We start from the raw sequence: 27,800 nt of genomic DNA, 5'->3' as shown, positions 1-27,800 counted from the left end.
ATCTGGAAACAGACATAGTGTCATTTCTGCTGCAAGTTATTGTCCAAACAGTTACAGATTTGGGGGTGTGCATCCTTTAATTTCACTCAGGCGTATCAAAGAGTTTTACGGTTAACTTTCACAAATTTCCACATCTAACACATTTTGTCCATACACAGTAAATATGCCATTTCACAAATTCAAAAGAGATATATTAAAATAACTGTCTATGTGAAAATGTTATTGCTTTTCTCAGCTATATTTCTGTGGTAGAGAGTTTGTCTGAAACAGGCAATTTTCAAAAAAATATGCTAATCAATATAAAAGTAATAATGTCATTTTTGTTAATTAGAAAATATAAAAAGGCATAGGAAATCCAGAATATAAATTATTATTCTTTATAAATATAAATAACATTGTTTGTATGTGGCTGTACCTAATGAGTATTCTTTTCATGCATGTAGGAAAGGGAAAGTCGCTCAGTCATGTCCGACTCTTTGTGACACCATGTACTATATACAGTCCATGGAATTCTCCGGGCCAGAATACTGGAGTGGGTAGCCATTCCGTTCTCCAGGGATCTTCCAAACCCAGGGATCGAACCCAGGTCTCCCGTATTGCAGGTGGACTCTTTACCCTCTGAGCCATGAGGGAAGCCCAAGAATATTGTGGGTAGCCTATCCCTTTTCCAGAGTGTCTTCCTGACCCAGGAATCGAACCAGGGTCTCCTGCATTGCAGGCAGATTCTTTACCAGCTGAGCTACATGTTTTATCCATATAATCACAGGAAAACCCAAACTCTTGCTATTACTATGTACTTAGGATAGTGACTTGTTTATAATTTTCAGTTTGTTTCTTATCCAGATGAAATCAGCAATTATATTTATACTTCATGTTTTAAAAGACAGATTATTTTTCACCCCTTATCTTAAATGTGTTGATTAATATTATACTCCATTAAAAAGTAGATATAAAGAGGGTTCATGGTTAACCTATGATCCTAATAAGCCTCTTTTTTGAAAACTGGGAATAATTTTTGAGAACTTGAAATAATTTTTGAAATTATCGTGTTTACTGTTTGGAAAAGTTGATCTTATGTAGAATCAGTTTCTACAGAGATATGTTGCTGATGCTCATTTCATCCTGTCTATATGTTACAACCTGTCACCACTTATAGTTTCTGATTCAAGTGCCATCATCAGAGTTACCAGAATTAAATCTCTCACTCTGAGTAATACCAGAGATCCTGACTGTGCTATTTCATTACCTGCTATGAATAAATTTCCAATCAGGAGCTGCCCATGTTTTAATTTTCTGTCTACTCGGCTGAACTGCCTTCTAACTCTGCTAAATTACTAATGACAGTTCATAACAGAGATTAGCTTGTTCTTCCTTTAGTTGGTAAAGAGAACTTCTTGATAAATCTGTCACCCATAAGTTTCAGAAGTTTCTAGAATGAGAAATAATGGATATCATTTAATGGTTTCAGTTTTAAATTCTACTTTTTCCTATGTGTCTGGCACTATGTAAATGCACTTGATAAAATTATGAAGACAACTGCACATTTGTGGAGCTTAAACAATTATTATATCTTAACCTTTACTAAAGCACTAGATGAAAATTGTTTCTTTCTTGAGTATTTCCTTCAAAGATAAGATATGAATCTCAAAGGAGATAGCATAGTAGAGCTAATGCTCTTTTTTTTTTTTTCCCCAAGAACCTTACATTTAGGTACAAAAGTAATGTAATCATATTTCTGTCAGCATGAGTTTGTAATGTGACAACTATTAGGCAGGAAGACGCTCTGCTCTTATCTTGAGTTATTAGAGTTCCTTTCAGAAATAAAAGTGAATCTAGTTTGATCTTTTAGGGTCCTAACTACATAGAATAAAATAGCCTTTAGTATAGACACTATAGTATGATTTGGGTCTTTTACTTCTTTCTAGGTCCATTCTACAAGTTAGAATGTGGAAGGAAATTTGTGGGGACCATCTCTGCTGAGAGTGGATATTTGGATCTTAAATATTCTGTGATATCTTATGTGGTATTTCTTTTTTAATTTGTTAATATAGTGAATTGCATTTACTGATTTTGAATGTCAAGTCAATCTTGCATTTCAGGGATAAGGTCTCAGAAACTTAGGTACTAAAATTCTAAACAAAAATTTGGCATGTATTTATATGATATTTGTTGTTTAGTCACTGAATTGTGTCCAACTCTTTTTGCAACCCCATGGACTGTAGCTTGCCAGGCTACTCTGTCTGTAGGATTTCCCATGCAAGAATAGTGGACTGGGTTGCCATTTCCTTCTCCAGGGGATCTTCCTGACCCAGGGATCGAACCTGCATCTCCTGCATGCATCTCTTGGGTTATAGGCATATTCTTTACTGCAGAGCCACCAGGGAAGCCCATTTTTATGATATTACATCATGACTAAATCAGTTATTAATGATAAATCTTAATTTAAGGATTACTGTGATTGATATATTAATTAGTCTTCCCTGGTAGCTCAGACGATGAAGCATCTGCCTGCAATGTGGGAGACTCAGGTTCAGTCCCTGGGTTGGGAAGATCCCTTGGAGAAGGAAATGGCAACCCACTCCAGTACTCTTGCCTGGGAAATTCCATGGACGGAGGACCCTGGTAGGCTACAGTCTATGGGATCACAGAGTCAGACACGACTGAGCGACTTCACTTTGTACTTTGATATATTAATTAATGAGTATATTACATCATGATGACTATCAGGATATTGAAAAGCTATGCATCCAGGACATGAATGCAAAACTCTAAATTTTTTTTTTTTAAGAAAACTTAAAAGTCGTATGCTATTCTGTGATTTTTTTTTAAAAAAGGAAAGAACAAAAAGCCACAGACCATCAAGTGAAATGATTGCTCTTTTTTTTAATAATAAAAATGGCCACAATAACACAGAAAAACAGCAGGAAGAAGGTAAATGTGTGCAACTACTGTTAAAAACAGGTATCTGAAAAAGTTTTAACTTCATATAGGATGCGTTGATAGATATATATGCTTGAAATTTCTACACATATGTTTTTCAGAAGTTAGGGAATAAACAAATATAAAAAATAACTCCCTTCAGGGTATAGGTGACATTTTAACAGCTAATTTGAAATAGCTGCTTTCAAAGAAAGTTTAGCTATGGGGAAATCATTTGGGGCAAAATATCAAGAAAAAATTTCAATCTTTGTGCTTTTATTGCCACACATAATTTCAGTCATAAAGAAAGTTTGATGTGCATACACATGAATCTTGGAGCATTTTTTGCCAAGCTTCTAAAATTGTCCCAATTTTAGTTTATCTTAAACCCACTGGTTATAATTATGGATATAAATGAATCACCTTGCAGTTAATTGACAAAACCACTTGACTAACTTCAGGGAAAATTAAATATATAAGCCATATTTCATGAAAGATGGTAGATAGTGGAATGAGTTGGAAGAAATAAGTTTTATAATTTAATAAAGATAGCCATTGATTTTCTTTCATTTATATCTATATAATATCACATAAGTGAAGTAAAGTTGCTCAGTCGTGTCCGACTCTTTGTGACCCCCATGGACTGTGGCCCACCAGGCTCCTCCGTCCATGGGATTCTCCAGGCAAGAATACTGCAGTGGGTTGCCATTTCCTTCTCCAGGGGATCTTCCCGACCCAGGGATCAAACCCAGGTCTCCCGCATTGCAGGCAGACGCTTTAATTTCTGAACCACCAGGGAGGCCCATAATGTCACATAGATATATCTCTTTTAGTGAGCTATTATAGCCAGGATAAGCATTAAAATCACATACCAAAGTGCTTGTAAGTTTAACCAGATCTTGACTATTTTATCTTTATTTTAAAGTTAGTTTCTTTTTGTGTATCTATTACTATATTACTAACGTGGCATATATTTGTGCTGAAAAGTAAATACGTACATGGAGGAGTATGCAGAAAAATTATTACTGATAAAGCACACAGTCAAAAAAGCTTACAGGTAATTGCTTAGGTAAATTAAGGTTAACATCAAAGATTTTTTTTAAGCAAAAGAAACTTTTTTTTCTGATCAGTTTATTCATAAATTTATTGAATGATTTTTTAAATAAACTTCCTAAGTATATACCCTATGTCCTATTTTTAAGGAGACAATAGTTTTCATATATTTTATTAATATTTAGCACAAAACGCTAAAAGAAAGTGTATGTTTAATTTCTTAAGCTAGGTTTCAGAACATTTAGTATTTTTTAAAATTGAAGTAACACAATATTGTTTTAGACAAATACCTGTCTTGTTCACTATAAAAAGCAAATCACAGATGGTTTAAAGATAATTTTGGACATCGATTTAGCAAACAGCTAGCTATTCCAAAGGGAATCAGGCAATTAAAAGTAAACAATAACTTATGCAGCGTATTCATTAAGAATATTAAAATTTCACAGAATTATTTTTAATAATGCTGGATGTCCCATAAAAATTCTTTCTGTTTTCTTCTTTTATAGTATTTTTTCTCTTCTTTTTAGTAACTCTTCCTTATTTCACCTTGATTAAGGAAACCGGTTAAATGTACCATTTCAAAGAAGGTAGAGTCAGATTCAAAATGCAGACAGACTAATTCTCTTTTGTACAAGAGACTAAGAAAGTTGCTGTATCAATCTAATCTGTCTGGATTTGAGTTTGAATGGTAGAAATATAACTTCTCTCACGGGGTTTATGAGATTATTCAGCTTCGCAGAAAGGTTTCTATTGATGCAGAGCGCAGCCCTGGAGTAAGGATTTACAGTCTTTGTATAAACTTTGTGCCTGGTATTATCTGCCTCGTTTATTCCCACAAGTCTAAAATTTAAGTACACAGGGATATCCTGAAAATATCTTGAGTATTTAGGTCTTACTCATAACACTCACCTTCTTAAATGCAAACTCACTCTAACATAGGACTGTTCTTGGTAATTTACCTTAAATTTGAAAATGTAGAGCATGGTCTAAAAGCAGCTTTTTAAACTTCAGACATGGGTACCTGCTTGTGAAAATGGTCTGAAAGTCCCTATTCAATGGTTGTTCATTTAAGTCTGGGATTTTCTCAAGTAAATGATAATATCGGGGTTTTTCTTATGACCTTTTTAAACAAGCAGGTGCAATGTGAAAAAAAATCAATTTTTCTGTTTTTATCTGTGTGTACCAAAACAGCTTGTTTAAGCATGTCTCTTTTCTAGGTTATGGACTAGCAGTTTTGAAGTTATAAAGAGGTATTTCATGGTTTCCTAGCTGAATGATTTCCTTAGTGTCATGCTGCTGATAAATAACCCATGTTATAGCAAGCCAGTTATTTTCAGAAAGTATAGATATCTCTTAAAATTTTGGAAGGACACATATTTATCAGCAACATAAAAATTATTTATTTTTTGAGGGTCTCCTCCATTCATTTGGATCAGTGATCAGACATATTTTTCCCTAACTTCTGAATTTCCCATCTACATTTTGTGATGGTGAGATATCTCTATTTGATCTTTACTCTTCTTTTTCTTTCACTGTTAGTAAGATAAGCCATCAGCATCAGGATTTCTTTCATTGTCTCTTTCCAGCTTAAAATATCTTCCCGAGATTAGACCGTTTCCCGAGTAGCATTTCAAATTTCTATCTGCTAGAAGTATTAGTAAAACTCAAGGGAAGTTATAGCTGACATTTTCTCTTAGTTCTTTTGGAGACAAAACAGTGTAACAGCCAACTTTTCTAAGACATAAGCCTATTCTTAGCACTGTGTAGAGATGGCAAATGAGGCCAACTAGCTCTCTAATGGGTCACCTGGCCTCTGTAAGCGATGATGATCATGATGATTATGAAAGTGAAAAGACAGTGTTAGTCACTCAGTCATGTCTGACTCTTTGTGACCCCATGGACTGTAGTCTGCCAGTCTCCTCTGTCCATGGAATTCCCCAGGCAAGAATACTAGAGTCCACACACCATGAACCTACTTAGAGTGTGCAGTTCCAGTAGCCTTGAGTCTAGCCATAGAGATGTGCAACCATGACCATAATCAATTCCAGAAAAATTTTGTTACCCCTAAAAGAAACCCTCTACCCGTTAGTGTGTGTGTATGTGTGTGTGTATGTGTGTGTGTATGTGTGTTCAGTAGCATCTGACTCTTTACAACTCCATGGACAGACTGTGGTCAGCCTGGCTCCTTCATCTATGGGATTTCCCAGGCAGGAATACTGAAGTGGGTGACCATTTCCTTCTCCAGGGGATCTTGCCAACCCAGGGATCAAACTTGGGTCTTTACAACTGAGCCAGCAGGAAAGTGCATGATGATTAGAGTGTAGCCTTTATGAAGGGTCATTCAATTTGAAGGCATTAGGTACCTTGCATACATTATTGAACTTTCTTCTCTAACCACCTGATAATGCAGTATCTCCTCCCATCTTTTGCCATTTCCCATCTTCGGTCCCTGCCTCATTTTTCTCTGTTGCACTTACCACCATTTTGCATTTGAAAAAGATAGTAATAACTTGTTAATTTTTGAATTTAGTGATATATTTGCTGTTTATGTATTAAATGTGGAAGTAAAGTTAATTATTATTTCCTATAGATTACATTTTAAGTAAAGCACTATCTGTCTCTTAAACTTTTCAACATCAAATTTTCTTGGCATGAAAGTGACACTGCAAAGTATCAATTTGGTAGTGTTACCTATTCTTTGGGCTTCCTGGTGGCTCAGACAGTGAAGAATCTGCCTGCAATGTGGGAGACCTGGGTCCATTTCCTGGGTCAGGAAGATGCCCTGGAGGTGAAAATGATAACCCACTCCAGTCTTTTTGCCTGGAGAATCCCCATCAATGGAGGAGCCTGGCAGGCTACAGTCCATGGGGTTGCAAAGAGTCACACACGACTGAGCGACTAAGCATAGCACAGCACATCTACTATTTAGAACTCTGTTCAGTGAAGAAAGCTGTCAATGATACTTCCAGCCGCAATGATGATGAGAATAATAAATACTAATTATAGTGTAGATATAAAAGATCTGACATAAGTGATTTTAGAATTAAATGACCTTTATCTCTCTGATCTCAAACCAAGCTGTTTAACACTTGAATCTGAGTTTCATATATGAAGAGCTCATAATAATAATATTATTATTTATGTACCACAGAGCAGTTGTTTAAACTATATAAAATGACATCATTGGAAATGCATGACATACTATACGTAGAACATTATGAAGAGTTTAGAGTTGTACTTTCAGATTTTTAGTAAAGGTGAAAGCAGGTCTCAAGTCACAAACCAGCCATACCTCAGTCACCACTGAGGGAAACAGATCAGGTGGCAGCCTTGGCAACTCAGAACAAATAGGTCCTATCTGGAGGAGCTGCCACATCCAAGCTCCTGGGGATGATTACCATGTGAGAATGTGGCCCGTGAAGCCACATCTTCCAGTTCTTTGAGTAAGGTCAGAAGCCCACATTTATATGAAATATTCCCATTTTTAAGTGTCTGCAATTACTTTATATTTTTGAAGTTATTGTGCAGACCAACCAAACAAAAATTTGGGATTGAAAACAATCTCTGGCCTCCAGGGCTATCTGTGGACTCTGAGATGGGCCTTAGGTTGAGAGAGTATCAGATTCTATAAAACCTCCAAAATTAAGTAGTAAATTAGATACTGAGTCAGATATGATAATAAGACATTACAGTTTAAACACAACATTGTCATTCAACTTTCTTTGCATTAGCAGTTGTAATTTTATAGATTTAAACTTGTAGTGTGATACTGTCACTCAGCAGAACTATGTTAGCATCTCCTTGATTTTAAGTAGCCAATGAATCAATAAAATAAGTGCCTTTTAAGATCAAGTTCAATAAATCAAATTTCATATTCAATGAAGAAATGGACAGAGTTAAAATTCAGCAGCCCTTTTTATTTTAATTGCATCTAGGTTTTAAGTAATTTCTTTAAAAATATGTAACTGTAGTTATTGACTTTTGAAGAAATTATAGACAATGGGTAGAGGCCTTGCTGGGTTCAAATACTATTTCCACCACTTAGCATGTAACCAAAGCCAGGTCAGTTAACATTTCTAAGTTTAATTTCCTCATCTGTAAAATATGATTCTACTTGTATCTCCTTTGTGTGACTGTAAAGATTTAGTGACAGACTAAATGCTAAGAGTTTTGCCAAGAGAACACACCAGTCATAGCAAATACCCTCTTCCAACAACACCAGAGATGAATCTACACATGGACATCACCAGATGCTCAGTACCAAAATCAGATTACTTATATTTTTTGCAACTGAAGATGGAGAAACTTTATATAAGAGGCAGAAATGAGAGCGGGAGCTAACTGTGGCTTAGATCATGAACTCCTTATTGCAAAATTCAGACTTAAATTGAAGAAAGTAGGGAAAACCACTAGGCTCTTCAGGTATGACCTAAATCAAATCCCTTATGATTATACTGTGGAAGTGACAAATAGATGCAAGGAATTAGATCTGATAGAGTGCCTGAGGAGCTATGGACAGAGGTTCGTAACACTGTACAGGAGGCAGTGATCAAGACCATCCCCAAGAAAAAGAAATGCAAAAAGGCAAAGTGGTTGTCTGAGGAGGCCTTAGCAAATAGCTGAGAAAAGAGAGAAGTGAAAGGCAAAGGAAAAAAGGAAAGACATACCCGTCTGAATGCAGAGTTCCAGAGAATAGCAAGGAGAGATAAAAAAGCCTTCCTAAGTGATCAATGCAAAGAAATAGAGGAAAACAATAGAATGGGAAAGACTAGAGATCTCTTCAAGAAAATTAGAGATAAAGTGAAAGTCACTCAGTCCTGTCCACTCTTTGCGACACCATGAACTATACAGTCTGTGGAATTCTCCAGGCCAGAATACTGGAGTGGATAGCCTTTCCCTTCTCTGGGGTATCTTCCCAACCCAGGGATTGAACAAAGGCCTCCCGCATTGCAGGCAGATTCTTTACCAGATGAGCCATAAAGGAAGCCTATTTCATGCAAAGAGGGACACAATAAAGGACAGAAATGGTTTGGACCTAGCAGAAGATATTAAGAAGAGGTGGTAAGAATACACAGAAGAATTATACAAGAAAGATCTTATTGACCTGGATAACCGTGGTGGTGATCACTCACCTAGAGCCAGGCGTCCTGGAGTGAAGTCAAGTGGGCCTTAGAAAGAATCCTACGAACAAAGCTATTGGAGGTGATGGCATTCCACCTGAACTTCAGATCCTAAAAGATGATGCTTTTAAAGGTCTGCACTCAATATGCCAGTAAATTTGGAAAACTCAGCAGTGGCCACAGGGCTGGAAAAGGTCTGTTTTCATTGCAATCCCAAAGAAAAGCAATCCTAAAGAATATTTAAACTACCACACAATTGCACTCATTTCACAGGCTAGCAAAATAATGCTCAAAGTCCTTCCAAGCTAGAATTCAATAGTATGTGAACCGAGAACTTCCAGATGTACAAACTGGATTTAGAAAAGGCAGAGGAACTAGAGATCAAATTGCCAACATCCACTGGATCATAGAAAAAGCAAGAGAATTCCAGAAAAACATCTGCTTCATTTACTGTGTTAAAGTCTTTGACTGTGTGGATCACAACCACCTGTGGAAAAATCTTCAAGAAATGGAAATACCAGACCACCTGACCTGCCTCCTGAGAAACTTGTATGCAGGTCAAGAAGCAACAGTTAGAACCGAACATGGAACAACGGATTGGTTCCAAATTAGGAAAGGAGTATGTCAAGGCTGTATATTGTCACCCTATTTATTTAACTTGTACGCATAGTACATCATGAGAAATGCCGGGCTGATGAAGCACAAGCTGGAGTTAGGATTGCCGGGAGAAATATAAATAACCTTAGGGATGCAGATGACACCACCCTTATGGCAGAGAGCAAAAGGGAATTAAAGAGCCTCTTGATGAAGTTGAAAGAGGAGATTGAAAAAGCTGGCTTAAAACTCAATATTCAAAAAGCTAAGATTATGGCATCTGGTCCCATCGCTTCATGGCAGATAGATTGGGAAACAATGGAAACAGTAACAGACTTTTTTTTCTTGGGCTCCAAAGTCACTGCATATGGTGACTGCAGCCATGAAGTTAAAAGACGCTTGCCCCTTGGAAGAAAAGCTATGACAAACCTAGACAACATATTAAAAGGCAGAGGCATTACTTTGCCGACAAAGGTCTGTATAGTCAAAACTATCATTTTCCAGTAGTCATGTATGGATATGAATGCTGGACCATAAAGAAAGCTGTGCACTGAAGAATTGATACTTTTAAACTGTGGTGCTGATAAAGACTCTTGAGAGTCCCTTGGACTATAAGGAGATCCAACCAGTCCATCCTAAAGGAAATCAGTCCTGAATATTCATTGGAAGGACTGATGCTGAAGCTGAAGCTCCAGTACTTTGACCACCTAATGAGAAGAGCTGACTCATTAGAAAAGACCCTGATGCTGGGAAAGGTAGAACGCAGGAGGAGAAGGGGATGACAGAGGATGAGATGGTTGGATGGCCTCACTAACTACAGGATATGGTAGAGGACAGGGAAGCCTGGCGTATTGCAGTCCATTGGGTTGCAACACGTCAGATATGACTGAGCAACTGAACAAAACAAGCAACTCACTTTTCCCTGTGTGTTTGTAGTTGTGATAATTGCCTCTGTCACCATCATTGCCACAGCATTGTTACAGTCTTCTTGTGGGCAGATTAACTAGCCAACCTATTCCTCTGAAGCATATTTAGAGGCTTGAAGGCAAGTAATTGCAATATTTTTTTGTGAGCCCAATACTTGTCATTATTGCTGTAAATCTCTGTTGTGGTCTCACTATTTTTTAAAAACACAAGAGAATGTTTTCTTGGTGAAGCTCCAAATCGGGAACATTTGTGGAAATGACCAATGGTGATCAACATCTAACAGTATTGAGAAATCACGGCTAAGAGCATTGGGAGCGGTAGAAAGCCCATCACAGTCAGAAACCAGCCCTGAAAACACAGCTATGTAAGGACACTCAGATGCAGCAGCAAACAGTTCCACTCTCTGTAATTGTCCCTCTGGGCATCATTAGACTGCAGTGGAGTATAATAATTGATCATAATGAACGTGAGTCATTAAAAAAAAAAAAACTTTAAGTCATATTCAAAAATGTCTTTTTAGGCACCAGGAAAAACTAAAACATTATTTTTATTAAAATGTTACATTTTTAAATGTTAGAGATTAAGTTAAAGTTTTCTGTCAACTCTTTATCTTAGGGAGAGTTTCTATAAAGATTTTTTTTATGTGGACTATTTTGTCTCCCCCGATGCAGAATAAGCAGAGTCCCTCTACTTATTATTTTTAAGAGTTTGAGGTGCCAAAGGCATTTTATTCAACAGTTATTGGATTGACTACCCTTATTCTTTCGCATTCTAAATCCGGGACCATTACATCCGTTTCTTAGAATATTTTATGGTGCTTTGTTGTGACGGGAAGACAGCATTTTAGTCTCAGGATGTTAATTCTAAATCAGCTTTCCCCAATAATGGATTCAGGTGACACTTTTTCAGTTTAATGGCTAAGCTGTTTGCTGTGACGCTACCTAGATCAGCTCAGGCTGGTCTCTCCTTTCTATTTTGTGTGACAGTTGATGTGACAATGACGATGGCTAAGGCTATCAGACCTCAGTGTTTGTTGTCTGGAGCCCCGTCTGGACTAGCATCTGCCCTGATGTTTTCCTTCTGACAAAATGTTACTAATAAGTGTTGCCTTAAACTAATCTGGCATGGGCTTCGCTTGACATGAAGTCTTTTTCCCCTGGTTTCTGCTATGGGCTCATTGACTAGCTTGTGTGGTTTTATCTGAAAGATGATCAGAAATAGCCCATCTCTCTTTTTCCAGCCCTCTCCAAAATGAGGTATCTAAGATCTCCTGGAAAAGAAGGTGATTTGGGGAACTTGGTGATAGAATGAAGGGATGAGCACTTTCGGGTCCTAGAGGTGGTGAGAGAGGCCTCAGTGTTGCTCTCCTTGCTGACCGCCTGGTCCTGGAGACTGCTGTGCTGCCAGGCTGCTGGCCAGTGGGGTCAGCAGGGAAAAAGCGGGGAATTATATGTGAAGGATGTGCAAAATAAGTGTGCAACATAGAAACCCAATAGTCCTTCTGAGAGGCGTATAGAACAACATTGTCCAAAAGAAATATAATGCAAGCCACATACATAATTTCAAATATTCTAGTACCCACATCCATCTCTAAAACGATGATTAAGGAGCCTACCTCATGGAACTGCTGAGAGATTTGAAGTATTAAAAGTATGTAAAGTTCTTAGAACAGTTCCTGGCACGTAGTAAGAATTAATTATTTTTTATCTTAGGGCTTGTTCCATAGCTTGTTCCACATCAGCTTCTATGTTGATCTCAAATTTATGTATCATGTAAACCTGAACATATATCCATCTAACCACCTTTGCAGTTTCTCTTTATATTACTTGCAAATTATTTCTCAAATCCAGTTTCTTTTTCCCACCTGCTGTCCTGTGTTAAATGCTCTTATTTGATTATCTACCTCCACTCTCTGCTCTCTTTCATGTTAATATGTAGTTTACTCTACTAGTTTTTGGATTGTGTTATTTAGTTTCTTTTTTAGCTCAGCTGGTAAAGAATCCGTCTGCAATGCAGGAGACCCCAGTTCGATTCATGGGTCGGGAAGATCTCCTGGAGAAGGAACAGGCTACCCACTTCAGTATTCTTGGGTTTCTCTAGTGGCTCAGCTGGTAAAGAATCTGGGTTCAATCCCTGGGTTGGGAAGATCCCCTGAAGAAGGGGATAGCTACCCACTCCAGTGTTCTAGCCTGAAAATTCCATGGACTGTAAAGTCCATGGGGTCACAAGAGTTGGCCATGAATGAGCAACTTTCACTGTCCCTTTGTCCTCTACACCAAGCAAAGCTTCAGCAAAGCAAAGATACCCTTGTCTTGGTTCTCCTTTGTCCCTCGAGACTGCAAGAGTGCTTGACTTACTTAGACACAAATTTGTTGGATGAATAAGGAAGTGAATTAATACATTTATGTTATTCTAAGGGTTTCAAGTTAGAGTATAGGTCTTGTGCACCTTGTAACCCCATTGCTTGGCACGGTAGTTCAGAGCCTGTCAGAAAATAGACTATCACATAATTGTTCAACTGAGTAAAAATGAAACCAATTATCTCTATGAAGTAATACTTTTTGAATATTTTATGTCCTTTTATTCCCAGATATAGGAAATGTTATTTCACTTTGTTCATGAAGTAACATTGGCGTTCAGGTTTGTCACAGCAGATTGTTCCATGTGACTACTTTGGGAAATGATCTACCAGGGAGGAAGGTCAGGAGGATAACAATGTGTATCACATGAAGAATGTGTGGTGCTCCAGTAAGTTTGGAAAACCCCGAATTAAATCCAGCTGAACACATTTCTTTATAGTTGAAATTCTTGGAATCTTTAATTAGCTAATGTGCATTCTGAATCTTCAAGTAAGTGCTATACAATAATACTTCATTTCTCAAATTTCTTTGACCTTGAAGCACTTCACTGCACTTAGAAGAGACTTAAAAAAAAAAAAAAAAAAGCTTAGCAAGTCTTATGAGATTTTTGAAGAACCTGGCTCTGGTCTCATCCTCACTTACTCCTCCTCTTGTTCATTAAACTCTCACCACTCTGGTGCTTTCCTCGCTTTGGGGCCTCTGTGTACACTTTTCCCTCCATCTGGAGTATTCCCTTTGTTTGGCCAGCTTCTATTTATTTTTCAGTTCACAGTGTAAAAGCCCCTTCTTAACTTTGGCAGTCTAAAATCAGTCCCCTTGCTCAGGTCTTCCTCTCTTCATCCTTCACTTATTTATCATAATCTGTAGGTAAAATTTGCACATAAATGTGCTTTTTATATTTTGAAACAGTGATGACTTACCTATTTTTCCTTTGATTTCATCTTTAGGAGATATTTTGTTGAGTGTGCCTTTGCAAATTATAATATATTATAATCATTGTTAATGATGGTTTTACATTTTTGTAACAAATCCTATTTGCAGTTTGTGTCCTTAATAGAAAATAAAAATATTCACTAATCCCCTAGAATTTCAGGCCCTTTATACTCAAATTATACTCTAATTTGAGACCCTTAGGAAAACATAAATGTATTAATTCATTTGCTTATCCATTCAACAAATTTGTGTCTAAGTAAGTCAAGCACTTTCTAGTCTTGAGGGATAAAGTAGATAAAAGTATAGAGACAGCAACTCGTGGTAGTTAGGGGATGGAACTCAGATAGCTTTTTCTTTGGCATCCAAGGCATGACTCCTTCGGAGAAGGCAATGGTAACCCACTCCAGTACTCTTGCCTGGAAATCCCATGGATGGAGGAGCATGGTAGGCTGCAGTCCATGGGGTCGCAGAGAGTTGGACACGACTGAGCGACTTCACTTTCACTTTTCACTTTTAAGCATTGGAGAAGGAAATGGCAACCCTCTCCAGTGTTCTTGCCTGGAGAATCCCAGGGACGGGGGAGCCTGGTGGGCTGCCGTCTATGGGGTCGCACAGAGTCAGACACGACTGAAGCGACTTAGCAGCAGCAGCATGACTCCTTCCAAGCTATAGGTTTCTCTGCCGAGTAGGGCGTGTCATCATTTTAATTGTTTATTTAAATCTTTCATTTTCATCTCTTATCACTCTCAAACCCCCATCAACATATATTAATAGTACATTTATATGGTGTATATTTTAGAGAAATGAAACTTTTTTTTACTATTATTTTCTCAAACAGTAAGCAATAATACAACCTCCTTCAGGATTCACACTGACTTAAACAAAATATAGTATCATTCTTTCGTCATCAGCGTATCAAAGATTTGACTGCCTTTATTCTTCTCCGACTTCTTCCCTTTGTCCTCTCTCTTTCCATCTGTCTCTTTATCTGTATGTCTCTCTCATAGGTCTCAGCTGTACATTTGGCAGTTTACACTCTGCTATATTTAAAAGAGGATAGCCAAAAATAAAAAAAGTCATGGATTCATTTTTTTTATTCTTGCTAATCAGTTTCTGCAAAGAGCTAAGAGAAAATTATCTCTATGTTTTTTTTTTAAAGTCTTATTATATAGACTCCACTTGCCACAGGCAGGCGAGGTGTAAAATATTAACACATAGGCAATACAAAAGTTAAGAACCTCACTCAGAACCAAATACTCTGTTGTCTAAGTTAGATAGTCATCTGTGAAGAGATGAAGACCTAAGAATTTTTCTCACTGAGGCAGGAGTCAAACATTTTTTTTGTTTGTTTGTTTGCAATCTTTCTTTCTCCCCTCCCCTTCCCTTCTCTTTTCTCCACTCATTTTTTTTTTTTTTTCAATACAAGGGGGATTAAAGTTCTGAGGCTGGGGAAGATCTGGGTCTGTGTCTGCTGGGGGCAGAGCTTTGGTTTTCTCTCCTTTTTTGCTTCCCAGTGATTGGTTTATTTCCCTGCTGTGCTGATTATTTCAGCATTTAGAAAAAAAATGGTTGCAGCTAGAAGTTTGCCTTAAGAAATGTAAACCTTTGCAGTCATTTGAGCATAAATCTAGGAAATTCAGAGAAACTGGGAATAAGCCACAGGGAGGCTTGCTCCTTTTATCCACTCTTCTTGAAGGATTTATTAACATCCTGCAGAAAGTAGAAATCTGATTCTTGTGTTGTATGTTTATAAATTTTATTGCTCTGTAGATGTTAACTAGTTTATATCAGTATACACTAGATTCTTGTCTTGGGTTTTCTTATTATGTACATGTTTATATACATGTGTGTACAGACATCTAAAATCCAAAATTTTAAACATGTTAATCATAGACTATTGAATGTCTTAATTTCTTGCTCTTAACTACAGTTCATAATCTCAGCACAACTAAAATTGACTAATATAGTATATAAAATAAACACTAAATGTCCATGCTTTTTAAAAATGAATGTTAGGAGTAGGGGGCTATGTACACACATGTTGATGATAAAATAATCTGCTTAGAATCATGTATTAAAAATAAGTCTGGCACACATAGATGCTAAATTAGCTAAATTAATTAATTTAACAATATTTTTTGAGTATTTATTATGTACACAATACTCCTCAACCCTGGAAAGGAAGCAGTAAAAAAAAAAAAAAACAGAAAAGACCCCAATTCTCTGAGCCTTCTCTATAAGGAAGGAAAACAATACAAATTAAAATTCCCAAATAGTAGCAAGTACCATGAGGAAGAATAAAGCCAGCTAGAAGTGTTCAATGTTATGTTGACTGTAGTTGTTTTTTAATGTGGTGAAGATAACCATTTCTGAAGAGGTAGTACTTAAACAGAGACTTGAATGAAGTAAAGTACAATATAAAACTCTGGGGGATGAGTGAACAGAGAGGAGAATGCATTGTGAAGTCCATGTAGGGGAATGGGCTTGATGTGTTCAAAGGTAGGCAAGAGAGATGCAGAAGGGTAAGCAAGGGATATTTTTAGGAAAATCCCAAGATTTTGGTGGTTGTTAGATCATGTAAAGCCTTGTAGGTTCCTTGAAGGAGTTTGGATTTTCTTTGGTTTTATTCAGTTTATTCTCTGCTGATGGTAAACAATCTGCCTGCTATATGGGAGCCCTGGGTTTGATCCCTGGGTTGGGAAGATATCCTGGAGAAGGGAATGGCTACCCACTTCAGTATTCTTACCTGGAGAATTCCATGGACAGAGGAGCCAGGCAGGCACCAGTCCATGGGGCTGCAAAGAGTTGGGCCTGACTGAGCGACTTTCACTATTCACTATTTGACATATAAACTAAGATGTTGAGTAGCCAGTCAAATATCTGAACCTGGAATTCAGTGGAGTCATTAGGATTAGCACATTAAAATCAGAAGTCATCTGTTTATAGAAGATATTTCAAGCTATGAGATTGAATCAGTTTACCTGAAAAGTGATGATGAGGAGAGATTTGGTCCGGCTGCTGAGCCCTGAGTTACTCTCACATGATGAAGTCAGGAAGAAGGATCTGTAGGTGAAAAAGGAGGACAGGCTGGGAGGGCTCAACCATGCCAGCTGCAGGTGCTGGGCTTAAGTTAAATGAGGATTGAGAATTAGACATTGGTTAGGACCAGTGGTCATTTGTTTGAACTAAAAAAGGGTTTTATGGGAATGGTTGGGCTGAAATTCTATTTTTGATGGGTTAAAAATAAATGTGAAGTGAGAAAGAAAAGGCAGCAAGTGCATATAATTTTTATGAGGGGATATTCTCTAAAGGGGAATAGAAAAGTATGTTGGTAGCTGAAATAGAGAACTATAAGTCAGAAAAGTTTCTTTTAAGGTAGGAAATATTTCAGCTAATATGGTTGAACCAGTAGAGAAGGGAAAATTGCTGAGTCAGCATGGATAACTGTAGGTACAGATCTTTGGGAAGAGAAAGGATTTGGAGTCTGAATAGAGGATTGGTCTTGGAAAAGTGTAGGGATAGTTAATCTGATATAATAAGGAGATAGAGTATATGAGTTTTAAGCAGAGAGAGTAGTAGATTTGATTGGGTGTTGATGATATTCTATAATTGCTTCTGTTTTTTTCATTTATTTTTAAAGTCAAGGCAGTCAGCTAAGGACTTCTGTGGTGGTTCAGATGGTTGAAGAATCTGCCTGCAATGCAGGAGACCCAGGTTCCATCCCTGGGTCAGGAAGATCCCTTGAAGAAGGAAATGGCTACCCATTCCAGTATTCTTGCCTGGAAAATCCCATGGACAGAGGAGTCTGGTGGGCTACAGTCCATGAGGTCACGGAGAGTCAGACATGACTGAGCAACTAACACTTAACAGTCAGCTGAAGGTGAAAAGTTGAGAGAGAGGTATTGGAAATCCCAGTTGAAAGGAGATATAGAAATATTATCTGAGAGAGTGAGAGAGTTGTTTCATCATTATGGAAATAATATGGGATTTTTGAGTGATTTTGAGGACCCACCTGCCAGTGTTTGAACCAAGAAGAAAACTGACTTTGAATAAGGCTGGAATTCTGCTAGGTCTACAAGTCTTCCTTTGAATTCCACTGGAAGCTGTTTTAGAGGATGGAGAGGGGCAATTGGTAAATGCTTGAAAGACAATTTTTTTCCCTCCATTTTCCTTGAATTTTCATATAGTTAACATTTCCAAAAAGTTGAGAGCAAAAAAAAAAAAAAAAAAAGAATAAGTTTGAAGAATTACAGTTTTCCAGAGCAAATCTGTTAAATAATAAGTCACAGCAGGAGGTATAATTAATTACAAGCCAAGTAAGCTTGAGAGATAATTGATTCAAATATACTCAACTCATCACCAAATATATTCTTCATAGTATTGCTGGAGTGATAAACTTTCTCAAATGCAGATGTTGTGTGTGACTGACAAGTGTAAATCATTCTGTCGTAAACTACAGCCTATGACAGTTGTTTTCTAAACAGAGGAATGCTAATGTAATACTCCGGTGAAAATGGAGCTCTAGCATCTATTGTAGAGTTTCTGACACTTGAAACTGCCTCCTCCTTATAGATTATGTCATCGATTGATACTTTCTTGATCATATGAGATAGACATATCAGAACCAAAAATATAAAATAGGATTTCACAACTCACTTATGCCATCTCATATATGGTCCCAAATATTTCTTTGATATTGTTTTTACTGTTTGTAATCCACTGACTGAAGGTGGGTTTTCTTGATTGTCTGAATGATCTTGAGCACAAGAAACTGCCATTGTGCACTAGCGGATTAGAATGGCAGTTAGCAGTAGGCAGCACAAAGGTACCGTTCAGTTTGCAGCTATCTAAGAAAAAGTCTGGTGGTTATAAAAGTGTGTGCATGTGAGCTTGCTTTGGGGATGATGGGTGAAGTAGTCAGGAAAGAAGCCTAACTCCTTGTATGCTGTTGTCCCCAGGACAGAAACTATGGGTCCATGGATACATTCAATTACATTTTTTTTTGGATATTCAAAAGGATCTAATGCTAAATTTTCAGAAACATGCATATTTAAATAGATGGCATTATTTTTAAAAGTATACTTGAAACAGGGGTGTGACTGCACTTCTTTATTGTATATCCTTAGCCAGTCCTGGGAGGAAGCACAGAGACTCTGAGAGCAGCAGGCAATAGTCACAGTAGGTTATTTATTTCTGTGTCTTGAGGCCCCAAGCTAGTGTTTTCCCAGCTGCCTCTAGCAGCCCAATGATTCCTGTCCACTTGGGACTGAGGCATCTTCACTGAAACCCTGTGAGTATGAGAATCACACTTTCAAAGTAATAGGTCTTAAGGATAAATTTCAAGTCCTTGGCAAATTCAAAGTTCAAGTATCTGATCACCTTGTGCATGCACGCTCAGTAGCTAAGTCATGTCTGGCTCTTTCCAGCCCTCTGGACTGTAGCCTGCCAGGCTCCTCTGTCCATGGGATTTAAGAATACTGGAGTGCGTTGCCATTTCCTTCTCCAAGGGATCTTCCCTACCCAGGGATCTAACCTGTGTCTTCTGTATTAACAGTCGGATTCTTTACCACTGAGTCACCAGGAAGTCCTTATCTGATCACTTTCTACCTCTCTAAAATTCAACAGTGCAATTTCCCTCAGGTACCAAGACTCTGTGTCTTTATCCCTGCCATCCCTTCTCCTTTGGAATGCCTTCCCTACTCTACTTTGCTTTATACTCTATCTTATATTTCATGACTAAATATCTATTTCCTCTCATTGGAAATCTTTATAAAAGCTCTATAGTCTCTATCCTTACCCTTGTCCCTTTAAATGTCCTCTTGCCTGCCTCATTCCAATAGACTTAATCTGGACTTTACCTTCTTACTTAAATACTGCATTTACATAGATCTAATAATGTATATGTGTGTGTGTATAACTTTGAAAAAATCCCCATATTATTCTTTCCTACTAGACAACATATCACATCAGTGACCTGCCTTTTGACTGTACTCCAACATCATATGTTTGTCCTCCAATTAATGCTTATCATCTATTAGAATTGTACCTAAAATAAAAGTATGTATATATATCCTGAGAGATTAGGCTGTACATTTCATGAAATATTTTCATGTAAGATGTTCTACTTTTGACTTTTGATATTAAAAATTATTTGTGTTTCAGAAATAGTTTTATTTTCTCACATATAGTAAAGCCTTTTTAATTCATATGCTTTATATCCTTCAGGGGCTTCCCTGATGGCTCAGATTGTAAAGAATCTGCCTGCAATACAGGAGATGCAGGTTCATTTCCAGGATCAGGAAGATCCCCTGGAGAAGGGAATGCAGTCCACTCCAGTATTCTTACCTGAAAAATCCCATAGACAGAGGAGGCTGGTGGGCAACAGTCCCTGGGGTGGCAAAGAGTAGGACACAAATGAGTGACTAACATTTTGATTTCATTCAGCTTTAATTTTATTTGTGCCCTAAGTAATTTGTTAAAGCAATATTTTTAATAGAAAATCATGATCTATTTTCTTACATACTGTCTGACTTATAAAGTCAAGTTCTTCATAAGTATGGAGCGACTTCATTTCATAAATTTGTAAATATCTTAATGGTGATGACATTTTAATACTATACCATTTTACTTATGATGAGACCTACTGAAAAAAAATGAATGATATTTTGTTTCCTCATATTAAAATGCAGTTAAAAATGTCAAAATAAACATGCAAAACCAAAGTTAAATCTCTTGATCATATTTTTGTGAAGTAATGACTTTTTCTATTTTAATTAACTCCCTAAAGAATTTTTAAATGTGAAAGTCTCCAACCTAGAGGATAATTTTCAAACAATTACATATATAATTATTTACTTTATAATTTTTTTTCCATTCCACATAAAGTCACAATTTTATCATGTACTTATCTTATCCACCCCAATGAAATGTTTGTTGTGTTAAATAACCTATAAGTTCCAATCTGCCATCCTATCCTCTGTCATATGTCTATCATGGCATATAATTAACTGCTATGATTATTTTGATTTATAAATAATTTTATATAAATATAAGAATACAGAAATATGTACTTAAATACAGTAATAAGCTAATTGTCAATTTTATTTAATTAGTATAATAACCTGTAATTATAAATTTGATTATGAATATATACATCATATATTGATTTTTTTTATTCTGATTTCAACATGGACAGACATAGGAGAAGACCATAAAACCACCGTGTTTTCTGTAAATTTATATGGAAACATTATAGCTATATTCTCATTATTTTTATATAAATTGAAGGGTCATCTTTTCAAAAGTATCTCATACACAAGTTCAGAGATTTCTAAGAGAACATTAGTTAAGGTGTTTCTTTTGAAATGTGAGTGTAAAAGGCTATCAGGAGAGCCACCTGTGATGTAATTTTGTATCTTGAGTGTATCAATGCCACACCTTGGCTAGGATATTGTACCATAGCTTTTCACATGTTACCATCTGGGGAAACTGGTGCAGTCTACACAGGATCTCTCTCTGTTATTATATGTAGCTGCATGATAATCTCCAATTATCTCAAAATCAAAAGTTTAATTAAATCTTTTTAGAAACCTCTTTACATAAGAAACAAATTAGCTCAAGGAAAGTACATGAAAATGTTAATAACTATTTATTATTACATCTCCTGGGTATTTGAAAGTAGTCTTCATTTTAAAAAGTGGATTGACATAGGTAATAATTTTTCAAATAATTTTTTTAAAAGTAATTTTGTTTAGATAGCCAGATCAGGACATCAGCTTCTTTTGCAGTCTTAAAACATCAGTGCCCACTGATATCTCCATGACTAGAACTGATCCTCAACTTTAGAGTTTACAATCCCCCTCCATAGATTAGACTGAGTATAGGGATCACACTCACACTAACCTCATATTTAAAAAACGATCTAATAATATTAGATGGAGTTTATGCCTTAAAAGTTAGTCAGGATCCTTGTGTTCCTTTGTTTTGTTCTAATGTGTTTTTGAATTCAAGTAAGTAGTTTTAAGGAATTTTAAGTGAACAAGAAATTAACACTAAAAACATTGCTTGGTCCTAGACAATATGTAATCTTGGTAAAGTAAGCGTCTTATGGACCATTCCTGCCTGACTGGTGCTACTACACCTATAATAAGTGGAGAATTTGGATTTACCAACTAGTATTTCTTTCTTCCCCTAAGTGTTGGATTAGTACTGGTGAACACATTTTATTAAGATTTGTGATAATGTTTGTTTTCCACCAAACCTAATTCAGATCATTGTTCTTTTCTCAATACCTTATTTTTCTAGAAATTTCATCAGCATCATCCTGGTTTTCACAATTCAAACTTGTCACCTTGTTTATACTTGGGTATTCCCTAACTCATCATCAAAGAAGCATTTATAAACTATGTTTTAGTTACATTTACTTCTGCTACTAGATGATGTTACTTATTGTATGTTGGTATTTATTTTACTCTGAGATGCTCTCTTTATCAATCTCTCCCACTGTAGACAATTCTTTACTAGAAAATTCATAGACTCAAGTCTTTCAAGAGACCTCAGTAACATCTTCAATCTTTTCTTCAGCATCCCTGTTTCTGCTTGCTTTTAGATGTCTTCAGTAGTGTGAAACCCATCTCATGAGGTAGCCTGTTCCATATTTGAATAGGTTTCTCCATTAGGAAATTTGTTGTTATATTGAGTTAAAAATCTGTCTATCAATTTATAACCCATGGACACTCACAAAACAGATCCAATCACTTTTCTACATGGTGTGCCTTTAAGTATTATACCCTGGGGCTCTTTCTATTTGCAGAATGTGTGTTTCCATTTTATCCCCAATTGTTTTTCCTATTGCATTATGTGGTTTTGAATTCTTATTTATTAGCAAACTTGAATTTGTCTATATCCCTCTTAGATGTGGAATTCTAAATTTAATATACCAGATGAGTTCTGACTATATCATATTATATTTTAGTCATACATTTCTTAGCCATTGCCCGGTATAGGCCTGCATTGTATCCATGCTGTTTTGTATTCATTTTATACCTGAAAAGCGCAATTGTTATACAATACCTTAAACATATTAAGATTTTGTTCGGTTTTGTCTTTCACCTTGTAAATAATGTGTGTACCAGATAACGGGGGAAAAAAAGTCACTCTTTCAGTGATACTTCTTTTTCATTTCTTTGGTTTGTTTTACCTCATTTATTCTCCCTGGAGTATACTGTGAAGATGAGTATTTTTTCAAACCACGATACATGTCTAGTTGAAAGATCTTAAGATCTATCATTTAAATTTAAATTGGATTCTGAAAGGTCACTAGATTAAATCTCCTGCTATACTTACTGAAGGAAAATGTATGTTAAAGGAGGGAAAGCAGACCATTTTTTATGTTTTTAACAGGCTAAATTGGGAACTTGTTAGTGCTCCCAATCCAGCTCTGCAGAAGTATAAAACTGAACTTGCAGCACCCCGGTCACCTGACCTGCCGTGGAACATAGTGGTCCCCACTGAAGGGGAAAGTGGTGCATTGCTTTTCATGAAGAGCCACCTGCCATCACAGGTGTTACCAACAAACGCTGGAGCTTCGAAGAGCTATTGTATTTTCCTTCAGCCAGCCGTTGTGATGACAGCACTTTAGAGGTCATTGGGCCACTTTCAAACTTTTGTCTCTTAAAGGCTACAGTGGAAATACATAGGCAATCTCGATGAATCAAAAAATCATATCTGCCTTGTAATAGGATCATAAGCCTTCAAAGAGGCCTTTCCTTATGAAGTGTTTATGAATTATGAGAAACAAATGTAGGCCTTTTATCTGTAAACATGACAAATATTCACAAAATGCATTTGTCTTCAACTGGATATTCCTCTCTTTCATTTTTAAGAGACACACTTTTCACAAAGTCAGCTATTGCCAAAGACTAACAAGTATCTATGAAACAAAGGATCTTTGAATTTATTCTTTGATTAGCTTGCTCTATCAAAGGTCAAGGAATTATATTCTTGGATGGCAATGGACAGATGTGGAAGCATTGTGTACAGACATGCTTGCTCGCTTGGTACTGCCACGGCTGTAGTGGAACGAAGGTCAGTTTGAACCAATGGGCCAGACATATAGCATGGGATGTCATAACAGTTGGAAAAAATCAGCAAATTAGGATACAAATTTATACTTCAGAGTAATACTTATTTTTGCATATAGCTTTGTTTTTCTGGACCTTTCTGCTTATTTATGTGCCTGTTTCATTCTCTGCTCACATTTACATCTTTATTAAATTTTATACCCTTTCTCTCTCCTTTTTCTTCCCCCTTTATCCTTCACTTAACAGTTTGTGAATGAATTTGAATCTCATTTTTATGTTAGTGACAAGTCAGTGCCAAATTTAAGCTATTTGTGGTCTGTTGTGAGCAATTTATATATTTACAGTATCTAACATCTGCATTGAAAATTCTAATATTATGATTATTTTCAAAGTAGGTTTGACCATTAGCAATTAGTAATATCAACAATGAAATACATTGTCATGGTAATTATTAAAAGAAACATCCCTGAGCAAATGGACTCTAAATGGCAACTTAAAATGACACGTGGAGTGGCACATTGCTCCTCCATGAACTTCCTGTGATACATCCAAAATTTCATGAGCTACACTAATATGCTAATAATATGCAAAAAACAAAAACAAAACAAAAAAATGTAGGCATCAAAAATTAAAAGATAATTTGGGAGGCAAGGAAATATATGAGCTATAATCATTAGTATAGTTGCTGTGTCTGTGGATAAAGTTTGCCTGACTTTAAAGATTTTGGCCTTTTTGGATGGGGGAAAGTCAGGCAGATCTGTACAAGTGTTACAGTCCCTCACTTATCTGTCCCGGTGATTTTGGGAAATCACATAAAATCTCTTGTTTCAGTTTCCCAATCTGTAATTAGAGGATGATAACCCTTAATATGAGTGTAAAGAAAAGGTTAAATATGATTATATGGATAAAGCATGTGACTCATTATAGATTCCCATTGAAGGGTAGTGTTCTGTTCTTCCCCTGTCTCCCCAGAAGGCTGACAGCAGCCAAAGGAGACATGAAATCATCTTCAGGAGTTAGCAGATTTATCCTGACTCTGACAGTTGTCTCATGTTGATTGTTGTTTGTGGGGTTGTTGAGTCTTGCAGTTGGAACTGTTCACAATGACAGTATATGTGCCAACGAGAAAGCAAATGTCACAAACCTACTCCGTGGCCTTCAGTGCAGGTTGGAAAGTGTATTGAAAATCTAGCTTGAGAGTGACTTTTCTGAAAGGGAGAAGATGCCCAAATAAGTAGCTTTTCCTCAAATGCCTAATTTAATCAAAGAATAACATGTAGAATTTATATTTTTAAATAAAATCTCTCTCAAGAACAATTTTCAAGAGAAGAAGCACAGTGGATTTAACTAGATAGTGCCTCTCCTTATGTTCATATTGTGCAAAGGTTTCTTTTGTTTGTCTGCTTTTTTGTTTGTTTGTTTGTTTTCAATGTGGCATAGCTCATAATCTGTGTGTAATAGACAAGCAGACCGTAGTGTTTAGGTTGCAGATTCCCTCTTACTGGAGAGAGTAGTTTGACAAGGGTGAGTTAACCACCAACCCAAAAAACCATGGGTGATCTTATGAGCTGTAACCTGCTGATATTCAACAAGTATCCAAATCAGTGATTTTCATCAACAAAAACTAATTTTGGTAAAAGTAGCAGACTTAGATCCAAGGGACTTTAGGAGCTAATATAAAGCTAGTCATAGATGAACGCGATTATAACATTCCTTCCTTAAGACATAGTTGTTGTTTTTTTTTTTAATATATGATCCCTGGGTGGATAGAAAAATTCTCTCAGAGGTCATATTTGATTAAAATCTGCTTGATATTTGAGCTTGGGTCCAACTCGGGCAGAGAATTCCAGGCAGAGATATGAACATCTTAGGGCTAGGTTGAGCTTGACTGTGCTTAAGGACCAGAGAGAAGGCCACTATAGCTGGTTCTCAGTGGAAGGCAGCTAATCACAGTATTGGACTGGTGCTTGATCATATCAGACCTTGTAACCAGGACTGTAGACTGGATTTTTATCCCACATTCAGGTCAAAATCCTGCCCAGTCAGAGTGACCCAGCCCTTATTTTTAAATAAGTCCCAGTGACCCAGCCCTTATTTTTAAATAAGTCCCATTTCAACCTGGATCTCAATCTGTCCTTCATATGGATATTATAAATTATATATTTATGTAAAAGTTCTTGGCTATATTACAACACTATGGGTAGACTGTTAAATTAATTATTGCAGAACCCTTTGAAAATCTAGGCAGCAATGCACGGATGCAAAATTTATAACTGGAGCAAACAAAAAGAAACTGATGGTTCCTTAAGGATACTGATGTTTTTGTGGTTTCTTTCTTTTGTTGTCGTCACCAGAGATTTATATAATGTTTGGGGAAATTTTCAATATTTAATCATAAGCACTCCTATTTCAGTGTAGGCTATACATGCAGACCAATCTGAATTTGTTCTCACTAGAGGCTGAATATATTATTATTTTTTTAATTGGGGTATATGTTCGGATGAATGCCCATGTGTGTTAAAACTTACCCAAATTTATGCATTAGTAAGGAAATATGATTAGTGAAGAGTTTAATGATTTGACTTTTCATAGTGGTAAACATGCTGTAAAAGGCCCCTAAACAGGGATTGTAAACTGTGGGGGAAAAAAAGAAGAGGATAATCTTATTTGAGCATTCCAAATAATTTCTTGTTTAGTTTTCTTTGTGAAGATATCTTTCTAGAAGCCTACACCATATTAATTATATAGCCACATTTGTAAGTATCTTAAGTATTGATGCTGGGAGGGATTGAGGGCAGGAGGAGAAGGGGATGACAGAGAATGAGATGGCTGGATGGCATCACCGACTCGATGGACATGAGTTTGAGTAAGCTTCGGGAGTTGGTGATGGACAGGGAGGCCTGGCGTGCTGCGGTTCATGGGGTCGCAAAGAGTCAGACACGACTGAGCGACTGAACTGAACTGAACTGAAAATATTGATACTATAAACTTTAAGTTGCATTTATTCTAATGTAGTTAAGAGTTTTTTCTTAATTTCCATTTCCTGTTTCAATTACCCTGAAAACAATTTCTTAAGTGATGTATATTTGTTTCTTTTTTTTTTTTTTACTGTTTCAGAGTTAATGTTGAATTTTATTTGAGTTTCTTAGCTTTCTATGTACATTTTTTAATTCAGTTCAAGTCAATTTATTTAAAATTAATCTTTTTAAAAAAGGTATAGGACATGATTTCTATCACATAGACATTTATGGTTGTGTTGGGAAGACTGATTACATGAACTGGTTATCTCCTGGTGTCTTTCTTGCTAACTAAAGAATTGTCAGGGAGATTTTGTGAGGCTTATGGTAAGAATTGAGTAATATGTAGTTTGTATAGAAGAGGAATGGACAATAATTCTTATATTTGTTTTTGGGAGATGCTGAATGGTTGTGTTTCTTAGTATATGTTTTTATTTTCTCCTATCATCTAGAATTCTCTTATTGCCTAAAACACATTATTTGATGTAATAAACCTTTAGGTCTGGTCTATGTTAGCGTTTAGTAAAAAGATTCAAATTATTTGCTTTGTGTCCTGAAACTCGGAAAATTTTTGATCTTGAATTAGTCTTTCACTTTAGTAAAAAGTTTATTAAACTTGAAATTAGAAGGAGAAAAAATAATCTAGTACCTTCTTGTCAAAAATTGTCACTGATGTTTAGAAAGGTTATGTGCTTAAATTGATTTTGGCAAAATCAGCTAGAATGGTTTTCTTGCCCCCTAATTCTATGCTATTTGTGTGTGTGTGTGTTAAAAATGCCTTCTTGATGTTCATTA

The 27,800-nt window shown here is 36.5% G+C and overlaps 1 protein-coding gene across 1 annotated transcript in view; it reads left to right on the top strand.

Moving 5' to 3' along the window:
• The window catches only part of GBE1 (1,4-alpha-glucan branching enzyme 1), a 290,909-nt gene that overhangs the window by 156,072 nt on the left and 107,037 nt on the right, over positions 1–27,800 (top strand). The gene's annotated exons all lie outside the window — the stretch shown is intronic.

The sequence above is a fragment of the Cervus canadensis genome, chromosome 27 (genome assembly GCF_019320065.1).
Source record: "Cervus canadensis isolate Bull #8, Minnesota chromosome 27, ASM1932006v1, whole genome shotgun sequence".
Taxonomy (NCBI): domain Eukaryota; kingdom Metazoa; phylum Chordata; class Mammalia; order Artiodactyla; family Cervidae; genus Cervus; species Cervus canadensis.
The sequence above is the reverse complement of the archived record's forward strand: the minus strand, read 5'-3'. Positions and strand labels throughout refer to the sequence as shown.